Source organism: Poecilia formosa, unplaced genomic scaffold (genome assembly GCF_000485575.1).
Source record: "Poecilia formosa unplaced genomic scaffold, Poecilia_formosa-5.1.2 Scaffold126, whole genome shotgun sequence".
NCBI lineage: Eukaryota > Metazoa > Chordata > Actinopteri > Cyprinodontiformes > Poeciliidae > Poecilia > Poecilia formosa.
The window spans coordinates 936,251-949,723 of NW_006800065.1; the positions used below are offsets into that span (position 1 = coordinate 936,251).

Genomic DNA, 13,473 nt, shown 5'->3' on the forward strand with positions numbered 1-13,473 from the left:
CGTTTGACCTGCATCGATTTCAGCGAAGCTTGTCCGCACACAGAGCCGGGGGAGAAGCTTTTTATCTCACCGACAACATCTGTGTGGCGGCTCCCCTTTGACAGCGAGGGAGAGAATGAGAATAGAGGATTTAGTTTCTTCTTGTAGGCACAGACGAGCAGAGGAAAAGTCACTCCTAAAGGTAAGCAGTGGCGACGGTGGATGTTTGCACGTTGTAAGTTTTGAAATTGTTGGAGCTAGAAGAGCTGCTTGAGAGCTCAAAAGACTCGTTTCCTAATATGGACCTGTCACGTTTGCGCAGTTATTTGCAAAGAAATAAAGAAATCAGTTTAGGGAGAATGCAGCGACTGGTCACACGTGTATAGCCCCTGCCAATGTAATGTATTAGAAATGGTTTTTTTGTTTTTGTTTTTTTCTATTAACTGTTACTATTGAATTTAAGTGTAGACGGATACCGTAATGTTCTCTCTGCGGTAGGAGCTATGAATACGGACTTCTCTAGGGGAATTTCTGATTCTGCAACACTCTCTTTGGGCTTTCCAGCGGGTCAAAATACCGAGTTCAGTGTGGTGAGGAAAGAAGGTAAATGTGTAGGCCGTATGTTGGCACGTTATTCTCAAAACTCAATCAACACTGACTGTTCTGGGTATAGTGAAATCAGGAAGCATAACTTCACATCTTCACATGGATTAAATACCAAAAGTAAACATGCTCTTAGGACTTTGAATAAGAAGGATTACAGAGACAGATTCTCCAGCAGTCAGAAGTAGGCCATTGACTGGTGAGTGTGCATCACATGCCATGTGTGGTCTTCTTTGAAAGGGTAAAGCAGGCCATCTCAGAGTGTTCAATGTGGGGTGGGGGAGGCTACAGTCTGGGTGAAGGGTCTCCATCAGGATCCAGCTTTCCTTTACCATCACATGCCTGTTGTCTTTTACAGTCAATTATAAGTGTTTAAGGCAACTCCGCTTTCCATGTTTAGTTTCTAAAGATACTTCTCCTGTCATTTACAAGACTCTGAAAGTTCCAAACAGTGCTTTTATCAAGACAGAGTTTTATCTTGGAGTAAATGTAATTTTTTCCCCCTAATTTGACACAATACATAGCAACTTCCTTAAATAATCAGTAACCAGTAATACACATCTTAAAGCTGCAGTATGTAACTTCTATGGAAAAAAAATGTGATTTTTACATATTTGTTAAAGTACTTTCCTGCTACTATGATGACAGGAAAGTATGAGACCGATATTATGTAAAATAAATAAAATACCAAGCTCTTACACTTCCTCCCAGTGCTTCTATTGCCATCAGCAGAAATGCACAGTTCCTGGTCAAAAACAACCAGTCAGAGCCACTGAGCCAGGAGGAAGGTCTTAGCTCTGTCAGATGCAGTCATGCAGGTGTTACTCAATGTTCTAATGGCAGAGATACAACTTCCCATTCCAGGAAAACTGTTTATATGCCTTCATTGATGACCATGCCGACAGGCCCTGGTATAGGGAAGGAGCTATTGCAGCAGAGACCAAGTGGGAGGATATGAGCAGTGTGTACACAAGCTTGATTGACAGTACTAAGACCCTCCTCCTCACTTTGATTGGTTAGTGGTGTATTACCACCAACCATCATTGACTGGGAGAAGGTACAGCCATTTTCACAGATTATCTGTCCCATACTGACACGACATTGGGTGCGTTCACACTGCAGCCTGAAGTGACTCAATTCCGATTTTTTGGCAATTCCGATTTTTTTTGCCTGGGCCGTTCACACTGCTAGGAAATGCGACCTGTATGGGTGCGTTCACACTGCAGCCTGAAGTGACCCAATTCCGATTTTTTTTGACGTAATGCGACCTGTATCCGATCTTTTCATAGCAGTGTGAATAGCACAGGTCAGATTCTTTTTCGAATGTGACCCATATCCGATACGTATCCGATTCAAATGCGACCTAACGTTCAGGTCGCCTTCATCCGAACTGAACGTCACTGGTTCTCAACAAATTTCACTATTCTGTATCCTGATACGCGCAAGCGGGAAGAAAAACAACAACCATGACGGACTATATGAGGATTAAGTTGTTAATATGCTGCTCCAGTTGGACAGCAACTTCAAATAATGTAGGCTAAGCTCACACTGCAGAAGGCATACAGGTCGCAATTACTGGCAGTGTGAACGGCCCGTCAAAAAAATCGGAATTGCCAAAAAAATCGGAATTGGATCACTTCAGGCTGCAGTGTAAACGGGCAAACGACCTGAAAGTGTCCCGCATACGCAGTAGAGGGCGCAATAGCGTCAGCGTTCTCGATGCTGTGCCAACCGCCATAAAAAGAAGAAGTGCTCAGTGTTTGCGGAAGTAAACATGGAGGCTAATGGTGGAGCATAGCTTATATATTTGAAGTTATCTGGCCGGAGCAGCATATTAACAACTTAATCCTCATATAGTCCGTCATGGTTGTTGTTTCTCTTCCCACTTGCACGTATCAGGACGCAGAATAGTGAGATTTGTTGAGAAACTTGCGGCCTGGACGTTAAGTCGCATTTGAATCGGATACGTATTGGATATGGGTCAGATTCGAAAAAGAATCCGAGCTGTGCTGTTCATACTGCCATGAAAAGATCAGATACAGGTTGCATTACGTCAAAAAAATCGGAATTGGGTCACTTCGGGCTGCAGTGTAAACGCACCCATTGTGACAGTTTTAACAAATGTGTAAAAACCATATTTAAAAACAAATAAAAGTTGCATACTGCAGCTTCCGTGCTACATTCAAAACGTTTCTGTAACTGAAACAGAAAGAAAAATACATTACTAGCCAATACACATCTTAATGCTATATACTCGAAGTTACTGCTCTACATTTTATCAACCAAAGAAAATACATCAAGCCTAAGTGTCTTCCAAACTAATAAATACTTACAAGGATTAACGTTTGCCAAGGTACAACCCTTATAAAGTAAATTCAGTGTTCATGAGCCGTTTACGTTCTCCTAACTGGCTAAATTCTTATTGACAAGGTTACCGAAGATAAACGCTCAAAGATAGTTTGCTGCTTAGAGAGATCACTCAGTCATGTTTCCGCAAAAACACAATGACAAAGATTGTTTGTAACACAATGTCACACTCTGATTAAATTTCAACCCCCCAGATTTTAACCATTCTCAGCATAAATTCAGTCATACAGTTTGTTAGCCATGAAGTTATTTGCCAATTTAATAAAGTGAAACTGTTTTAAGATTATAAAGGAATTTGACTTACTGGCATCACAATATCACATGGTTATTTTCAAGTGTACATAAACTCTATGACCATTCCTTAATCACCATTCAAGCCAGCCATGTTCTGCACAGATGTTATTTTTCACGAATGAAGCCGGCATCAGGGATGCACATGATGTGTGGATTGGAACTCGGCAGGGTTGACTCTGAGTGTCACAGATGAAATATGTGTTGGACGTCTGCAAAAAGTTGACATAAGACATTTTATTACTTTGGTATTTTGAGGTGTCATCTTGAATGAACTAGCTAGCTACTGTTGATGTCTAGTGGCATATACGCAGTGGTCTATTTCAATAGATCAATGCATTCTGCCTCAAAGCGAAAAAAACAAAAAAGATTCAGAAACTAGAAGTTTTAGTCGTTTATTTGGCCTCCATATTCCACAAATCTTAATCCAGTCGAGTATCTGTGAAATGGGCTGGATAGGCTGGATGAACAAATCACGTGACAACTTCCAGGACTTAAAAGATCTACTGCTAACATCTTGGTGCCAGATTCTACAGTACACCAACGGGGCTTTGGTGAAGTCCATGTCTCCATGTCTCGTTGGTCAGAACTGTTTTGGGAGAAACGTGCTTAGTGCCACAAGATGAGGCACTTGTACACTGAATATCCCTTCAGTCGCTGACATAAAAAAAACAAACAGTTAAGCATTCAAAGTTTAGTTTTCTTTCTTCTTAAAATCTACTGAAAACCTTTACCTTTGAGCTGGAATAGAGCTGTGTGACTTTAAGAAGTATAAAACTTTGTTGTTAGACAATGATCTGACAAACCTCTCTTTTACCAGCTGAAGTCACATGCGAGGCAGAGCATGTGATCTTATTTTTGCTTGTGAATAAGCCTCTGGCAATATTGGTCTCTTTATCAAACTTTGTTTTCAAGCTAGAATCTATGATGAAGTCTTATTATTCCTGGTCAAAGTCAGCTTTACTCTCTGACTTTGTGTAAAAGCATTTAAGTAAAGAGAGCTGCTGTGGAAGCAAGAACCAGAAGTGCATTTTAATTAAGCTATAAATAAGTTAACTAATAATGAGTCAGTAGGAATAGATAGGTTTTTTTTTTCTTCCTTTTCTGATTCGCCCAAAAGCCTTCAGTCAGTAGCATACATTGTACTCACTTGTGATAATATTATTTCACAAGGAAGGCAACAATAGCCTTTTTCTCCACTTGAATGGAGGCTTTATGATGGACGTCAAAGGGCTACAAATGTACCAGTCTCCCAAAATGCACCAAATGTTGATGCTTTAGGCCAACTATAAAAACAGGCATTATTCTTTCTTTGTGGCTCAAAAAGTTTAGAATTTTAGTCTGATCTCTTCGGATATTTTAAAAAGGACTTTGGACTTTTCTACACACTGGAAAATAACTATTGGCATATGCTGGACCACATGGTCTATTACAGGATTTCCTCTTAGAGACAAACAGTCAAACTCACACCTACATGTCTTCTCTAGATTAAATCTGCATGTGTGTTACTCCAGATAAAAATGAATATTTTACCAACTCTGATCTGTCAATATTGCTTGTTGCTAGGTTGCTAGGCAATATCTTCATTATTCAGCATTTTACTAAGAATATGTTTTTCCGGTGTCAGCATGAAAATTAATTTAGCAACACATTTGTACTGGGAGTGTTGCACAATATGCCAGGCTTAAATTTTATCATGATTTCTGCTGATTAAAGTCTGTACTGTGAAATTGCACTTTTTCTTTATTGGGTCCTGTTCAGTTTGCTGAAAGCAGACTTTGTGCTTGCCAACAGGAAGACATGCCAGCTCAAAGCAGGCAAAGGTCTTTCAGAGTCATCAAAATCCATGGTGCTTTGCAAAACCCTTTATACCCCTTGGAAGTTTTCACATTTTGTCACATTGCAATCACAACCTTCAGTGTGTTTTCTGACACAAAGTGCTGCATAAGTGTGAAATGAGAGAAAATATGAAGCCGTTTTCTGCTCAGAGAAATCAGAAAATTATGTTGTGGATTTGGATTGCAGCTTTTATTGCAGTTGGTGCAGATTTTTTGGGGGATGTCTCTGACCAGTTTTCACATTTGAAGACTGAAATCTTTAAACATTCTTCTTCGCAAAATTGTTCAGTGCCAATGAGATTAGATGAACACCAGTCAACCATCAAATTTCAAGTTTTGCACCAAATTCTCAACTTGATTTGGTTGTGAACTTTTGACCCCTCTTAGATGTGAAGGAGGTGCTTTGGTCTGAACCATCCAACTGTGGCTTTGCCTGTTTGCTTCGGGTCACTGTCCTGCAGAAAGTTGATTTTTTTGCAGCCCCTTTCTTTGTACTTAGTTAATCATACTTAGTCCATCAACTCTGACCAGATTCCATCTCCCTATTTCAGATAAACAGCTCCAGATCAGGGTGTCACTACCAAGTGTCAGAGTGTGAATTATGTGTTTGAAGCAGTATGTTTATTTTCTGCTGCACATAGTGTTTTGAATGTATGCTAAAACTGTCACATTTTGACCTCATCTGATCAGAGCAACTTTTTTTCACATATCTGCTGTGTTCCCTACTTAGAATTCAGCTAGTCGTTCTGCTTTGCAATAAATTGGCCTGCCTCGTACAGAACAGAGTAAATTTGTCCTGTGATTCTTTGGTTTCCATTACCTAAAGCTATTCCCAGCTACTTATCACTGGGGTTGTTGATGTCACACTGTTTTAGAGTGTGAGTTGTCACCATCTCATAAGAAATGAGTGATAGCTCGCTGGGATAATAGTTGTAGACCGAGCATTCTTTGGCATTTCTGTAAAGGCTATATTTGGTTATCTTGGAATTTCCCCTTCATGTCATGATCATGTCAGGTCACTTTGTCTCTTTTTTTAAATGCCACTTTGACTTAGTTTTTGCTCCAAATACTCGGTCTCCTTCTGTTGTTAAGGAAGCTACACATTCCCTCCCATCTACGGCTGTTTCCTTTGCGAGAACTTCAGATGTCTGCTTGTGTTCTTTTAAACATAAATTATATCCAAACCCACAAAAACAGCTGATTGTTTGTCATTTATGATTGGCCTTTAACTCAAGAGTTGTTTAATTTGACTGTAGTTAGGTAGCTTACATTGTTCGCTTTGGGATTTATTGAATTATTTTTTCCCGTGTAAAAGTTATTATTCCACTTTGATTTCTTATGAACTTTATTTCTTACTTTGTGATTTACTGAAAATTTGAATAACAAATCAGGTATGAAGAGAACAGTTTGTCTATAAATAAAAAAACAGCTTCAACAAAACAAGATGTGATGTATGTTGCAAATAAAGCACATTGTGTACTTCTTGTATTAACTGGATCAAAGTTTTTTTCTTTTAGTCTCAATGCTTATGTTATGGCTGCATTCATGCCAGTATGAAGATCCAGTTATGAGAATGTGGCTTTCCCAGCAGGGTCCGGTGGTTTTGTGTGTTTATGAATACTGTTCCCTTGACATTTCTGTCCTCTTCATACCCTGCTTTCCAAAACGTCCTGCTTCTCCAGAAAGCAAGGCCTTCCCTGATGGGCCCATTATAATCAAACATCTTAACCTTTTTGTTATTATAAATAGACTCCCCCGCCTTCATTTTCTTCAACTGGAAACTGCTTTAAGGTTGGGTCAGATGCAAGGTGGGGTAACCCAACTTCCTCTGCCTCCAGCATGTTTTTTCCCCTTTGCTAATGTAAAAAAAAGGGGGGAGGGGGTGGTGGCGGGTTGGTGCTTGAATGTAGGTATTATTACTGGGGAATTTTTGTTTTTTAGCTATTTAAGTCAAAAAGCATTGGGAAAATATGAATACAGCATCAGGCTGGACAGAAACCCCATGGGAACACAGTTATTCTGAGTCCTGTGCCATTCCCAAGTTGCCTTGCTCTGGCTGTCTGCATAGTTCATGTGTTCTTTCTATTTTCTATGCATAAACAGAACAGGAAGACTCCACATCCCCTGTACTGTGGTTGTCTCAAAAAAATTCCCAGAAGTAATATTTTATGTCATTGGTCCAACTGAGTATTATAATTGCATTTTTAAACATCAACTTCTATTTCCTATTGTAGCATAGTTTGCTTCAGTTTTTTTTTATTTTTTTTTTAGAAAGAATATTAAGTTCATGTACAGTTTGTCCTGTTTTGTTGTGAGTCAACAGACTGTTTGAGAAAGTACTTTGAGGAATCCAGGGGTAGGGTAAACAGGTCTTCCCTGTCACACCGTCACAAAGAAAAAACATGTCTGCTTAGGTGAGACTTTGATTGTTTTGTCTGAAGAAGGCTGATGGTAGTGTCACATTTCCACTAAATGTTTATTGCGCGGTCATCAAGCATCATAAAAATGGAGACGAGAGCAAATTTTAGCGAGTCTTATGCCACATATAGTGGTTTTCGTTTTGTCAAATAAGACATTGGTGTTGGATATTAACTATTTTAAGATTTTATTTTTTATTTTTTTAATCCTGTTGTAGGATAACCATTTATCTTCCAAACAATTAAACACCCCAACATCATAATTCCTCAACTGCCATGTTTCACAGTGGTGGACAGTTTATGCCTGTTCAGAGCATGTTTTTATATATTTACTCCACATGGCTTGTAGCAAACTGAAAAAATTGCTTCTTACAGGTTTTTACTAGCCAATCATTCATAAAGGGAAGATCTATGGTGTGTGTCGCTTATACCACTATCAGTCGATTCCCCTACCACATCTTTGTATTTCTGAAGCTCCTCCAGAGTTGCAACAAGTGTCATACTTACTTATTCCCAGTTGGTTTAAATGGACTGCCATCCTCTTTTCAGTTTGCAGAGAATAATTTAACATTGCACTGTGAGATGTTCAAAGCTTAGGATGTAGTTTTGGAACCCTTTGTGTTCGTCTGTCACATAAAATCTAAATATAATATGACACATCTTAGTTTGTGGTTGTGACATCACATAAAATTTTCAAGAGCACAAATACTTTGCCGCAATATGTTCTTTAAGCATATTGAGCTTAAAGAACATTATTGGAAAAGGCGCACACTGGAGGCTGTGCTGTTTCTGAGAATCTTATTCCAAACCTTCCTCTAAAGAAAGAGACAGCTGTTGAACGTCCTGAGAGCTTGCTTTCATTTGCTGTGGGGCGACTTGGTAATTCATGGTTTTTGAAGGGGCTTCCTTTTAATTAAGTGGATCTTATAAAATGCCAGAACATGTTTATGTGGTGAGAGAAAATTCAACAAAAAAATGTGACGAGGGTGGCCTTGATTGTGAGATTAAGTGTGAAATTATATGTACCTTGGAGAGGAACTCCTGTCCCATTACCAACATTTCTTTACTACTTGCTAAAATTGGAAACATCACCTCCCTGTGATCCTAGCGCTCTCTTGCTGCTCTCTTCTCTTTTATTTTTGGTTTGGGCTGAACACAAGCACACTTTAATGGACACTTTGTACGTCTGATTCCCATTACAAATCTAGAGCTCTGAAGCCATCTGGGACCAGAAACCTCTTCATGTGGTAGCTTGTTAGCTTACTTCTTTCAAATGGAATGATTTGAGTGGTGTTTACCACCATGAAGCTCGGCATTAAGCTAATGTCATGTTGAGGATAAAACCATACGCTGCATTGGAAGGCATTTTTATTTCTTAATATGAAAGGGTTCTATACTAACCAGCGTAAAAAGTGCAATAAACCCAGATTTGATGTGGGTAGTTTTTTAAAACATAAAAAGTACCTTAGTCATACTGACAGAATGCATGTGACTAGTCATATTGTGACATAGTTTATGTAGCTTAAATGCTAAAAAAGTATTTACTCACATATTTGTTTTTTTGACAGGCTGAATGGTTTAAAAATTAATATCAAATAAATAATCTGGGAAAATACAAATTGCAGCTTTAAAGTGATGATTTCACTTATGGGGCAAATGTTTTCCAACCCAATTTGAACCTGTGAAAATTAATTGCTTCTTAAACTTGTATGTATATATATATATATATATATATACAGCTTTTTTATTGTCCCTGTTTAATTGTAATTTTTAGTAGATCTGAAACATTTTACGTGTAATGACATCAAAAGCCATTAAGAGTGTCCTCATTCCACATGTGCTTAAATTTGTTATCCCCAGGTGAGTTAACATTAGTCACAGATTAAGCCGAATGTACTACAGAGATAAGAGAATTGTCCAATAAGGGTTTGTGTGTTGTCTGACTCCATATCCGCAGCTTGTTTGGTCTGAGTCAGTGTTCTTTGGCTCTTGTACAATTTTCTACTCATCCTGTGGTAAGAAGTCCTAAGCATCTGCCCTCCTCAGAGTCATCCAATCAACATTTTGGGGTTAGCTTTTTGAGTGCTAGTCAAGCAGCCTAAATTAAAATTTAATCTGAATTCGGTAATCCATAAACCAATCTTTTGAGGTTTTAGTGCAACAACTACCTACCATACTTGGTAAAGAGTCACGTTGGATTAACATCCTTCTGCCTTCACCACACCCTGAGGTTGTTTTGGGTTGCAGGTTTAAGGTTTTGCCCTCTGAAGCACTCACTGAACACACATGAATATACACACACCTTACTGTACAGTGCAGCTCTTGTGCTGAGTTTTTTTCCATAGCCCCACAGTTTTCTGACTGTTTCCAGACTCTTTCTAATCTCAGGCTTTCATTCTTCTTGTGCTGTTGTATAATCCTCATCCTCAAATCGGATTCCATACAGATTAAGACTGATTAAAGACCAAAAGACGGATGACAAAAAACTTAAAATATCACCAGAAAAAGCACATCATTTTTTTTTTAGTATAGCAAGTGATGTGTTTTGCATTTAAGTTGGTTTACAAAATAAGTTTTCTGTTGGACAAGATAATTAATTACAGTTTTGTTATCCATTTACAGTGTAATTGCATTTTTATCTTATTTATTTTACCCACCCGTGTTTTTACCAACTGATTTTTATTTGTTGCTGTTTGTTTTACCTCTGACTTCTTTCGTGATGCTTTTAATGCACAGTGTGCAAAACATGGAGAGGAAATTTAGTTGATAAATTGGTAAAGGAAGTCTTCACTGCCGCCCCTCTTCCTACAACCCGGTGATTAGCCGAGTGTGATTCAGTACGCTTTGCAAGCTGTTTGTGGTTGCAACGAGGCACTGAGAGCTTATATACGCAAGCTCAGTTTAGAGCTCTATGTCATAACAGGAAATGATGTCACACCAGCATGAGGCTCAAAGCAGCCGGTGCTGTCAACAAAACAAGTTGGCAAAATGTTTGGTCTGTGAAAAAACCTTTCTTTCATTGTATGGTTATTATCTATAAGGATTCAAACAGCCTCTCCTCTATCCACACAATTTTGCTTTTGACACCATCCTGCTGGTGGTTCGGTATTTGTTACCCCTCGGTCCCAAGCCTGTGAGCTTCTCTGCTTCCTGTCGACCCTTGCTTTCATTTGCTTGTTTTATCTTTTCTAATATTTAGACTATGTGTGGTGAAATTTCATATGAAGTGACCATAGCTTGTGTTTTAAAAGCAAAGTCTGCCATTGACCAGAAAAAGGCTTTACCAGTAGGATAACCCAGTTTGTTGTCCCATTATTGTTCTTACTAAACTTGTTATTGAAGGAGTGGCAGCCACTGGTTTCCTTTCTTCCTAACACAATAGTAACAGCGTTCAGGAGACACAGCACAGGAAGTACACGTCCTCTACCTAAGTAAAAAAAAAAAAAGCAGACCTTTTATATTAATTGATCTAGTTGGCAACAATAAAAAGGAGCTTAATTTCCTAGTAGGTGACTAATGGGTTAGGGTGGAACTTTCCTTAAATATGCTGTTCATGTGTTGCAACATAACAAATGAATATTAAACCCCAGGATGTTTTTTATTTTTTTATTAACACTTCACCCAACAATATTGGACTGCTCAACTGAATCTCTCAAAAGGGACGAGGTTATCGTCAGGTCAGTGGTATCTCCTCAGACTGTTTACAGGGTTCACAGAGCCCTGAAGGTATATTGAAACTCTGAGAATCTGAGCTGAGATAGATGTGAAAAGGGAAGTTGTAAGGAAAAAAAAAACCCCAAAAAAACACATAAAGCAGCTGAGTGCATCTGACAAATTCTTAGCATTCAGTGACCACCTGTGAAGAGAAGAGACTCTGATGGTTTAACAGCAGAGAGTAGCAGCTTTGAAAAAAAAAAAAACGCCCTTTAAGAAAAACCAAAAACGATGCTTACAATAGTTAGGTGCTATATTTTAGCACTTCCTCTCAACAGCCGAAAACTAACAGTACTTATAGCAGGTCATAGTTGTATATCAACAACATATTGCAAGAAAAACTAAACCTATTTTTGACAAATGTGTGTTTGTCTTGTTTTTGGGACAAACACAAATGTGTGTTTGTCCCAAAACACAAATGTCCCAAACACGAATGTGTTTGGGACAACAAACCTTGTGTATCATGTAAGCATTGATGTGTCGCATTTGAAGTTTTTTCAAATTGAAAGAAAAAAGGCCTTGAAACATGTTGGTGGAAAAAGAAAAGGTTATTGTTTGTGGAAACGAGTGTTTTCCCATCTGCCGCCTTTTGGCATGGCGCATGATGAAGTGTCATTAACGGTGCTCCTCAGGGTATAGCATTTGTTGTCATGCAGTCATTTGTAGACTTTATATGATTCCTTAAAACCAACTCCATTCTCCCCCAGAAAATTAGGAAGAGTTCTAGAGTATAATCTTATTAGCTGTAATTTTTGCCTACATGGTTTTGGTGTTTTCCTGCCTGTGTAGAAAATAGGTTTTCCGCAAATATGTTCAGCTTTTTTTTTCTTTTTTTTTTTGCTGCCTAAAATGAGTATCAGCGTTGGTGGAGATTCTTTAGCTGATTCTTTATCAGAATGTCCAAGACTCTACATGCTCGTGTAGCTCTTTTATCTTCCAATATGTTTTGGAGGCGTGGGAAAGAATTTGTATTTTTCTTATCCAAACATGACTTTTAAATGCTGATTGACTAAATAAACCACGAGGCCGCTCTCACTCTGAAACCACTTTGCTGAAGCACACAGTCACGGAAAGCTAGAGAATGACGTCTTTTGTTTATATTTGAATATTTATTTCTCTTTGTGCTTTGGCTTCATCTTTCTTCATAATCATGCCAGTTTTTGCTGCATATAATGGGCTGCGTGAATTAATATTAGGGCTGCTGTGTGCGCGTGTGTGCACACAACGACACGTGTGTGCACACAACGACACGTGTGTGTGAAACAAACTATTGATAGTTTGTTTCACTATTAACTATTGTTTCACACCTTATGTGAATAGGTGCTATCAGACTTTTACATTCTCTGGAAAGTCATTGGTTACTATAGGCATACTTTCTCTATTTGTATCAAGTAAATTTAAGCACTGCTTCCTGAAAACTGCTTGGTCGCATAACAGTATTATGAAACTTGAGAAAATTATTTTGCAATTTCACACCATACTTCTGCAAAGAGGGGAGACGGGGTTGAAAACCTGTTTGGAAATATTCCACATCGCAAGTTATTCTGTGTTGTAACAGATTAAATGGTTCGGTTTATACACATGTCAGATAATTAAGATGAGACGTTGACAGTTTACAGAAGGAACCGGTTTTAAAACTTTTCAAACAGGACATTGTCTTCTGCTTTAATAACCATATCTAAACAACAAAATTATTCCTGTTATCACGACCAAACACATCAACATTCTTTTGAAAGACTAGCGTGCATTCCTAAAAATATTTTGAAATCACAAACTGTTCTATCAACAATCCGATGTTCAGAGTTCATCACTTCACACTTTTAAGATCTGTATGCACCGTTCACAAGCACACATACACCTTGAGCATTTTCATATTTTGTCACAAACGACAAACTATTTCATTGTGACTTCACACAAAAAGTACTACAGAAGATGGGAAGCAGAGGAGAACGGCTACAATGTTTTTAAGACCACAAATAAAAATTGAAAACATAACTGCCAAAGTCTGACATGCACTAAGCACACTACATTTTATTTGGGAGTCTCAGAATCACGGTAATTTATTGCAAATGCATGTTTTTCAAATATTTTAAAAAAAATTTTAAAAGAAAAATATTCATGTATCTTCTTCTTTTTTTTTTTTTTACAATTCTTCATTACTTTGTGTTGGCCTGTCACACAGAAGCTTGTGACAATGAAAAGATAGAAGATAATGTAGCTGGAAGTTGAATGTTCATCCAAGATCTCGCTGGATGAAGATCTTG

The 13,473-nt window shown here is 38.3% G+C and overlaps 1 protein-coding gene and 1 long non-coding RNA gene across 2 annotated transcripts in view; both read left to right on the top strand.

Moving 5' to 3' along the window:
* Positions 1 to 91: 91 nt before the first annotated feature.
* Positions 92 to 13,473, top strand: part of LOC103144436 (USP6 N-terminal-like protein) — a 25,990-nt gene continuing 12,608 nt past the window's right edge. The window contains exon 1 of the mRNA XM_007561426.2: positions 92 to 181. The gene's annotated coding sequence lies outside the window, so the exon portion shown is untranslated. The remainder of the gene's footprint in view (positions 182 to 13,473) is intronic.
* Positions 2,585 to 13,473, top strand: part of LOC107837249 (uncharacterized) — a 25,581-nt gene continuing 14,692 nt past the window's right edge. Inside the window, exons 1-2 of the long non-coding RNA XR_001663259.1 lie at positions 2,585 to 2,687; positions 11,752 to 11,756. This is a non-coding gene — a long non-coding RNA (uncharacterized LOC107837249). The remainder of the gene's footprint in view (positions 2,688 to 11,751; positions 11,757 to 13,473) is intronic.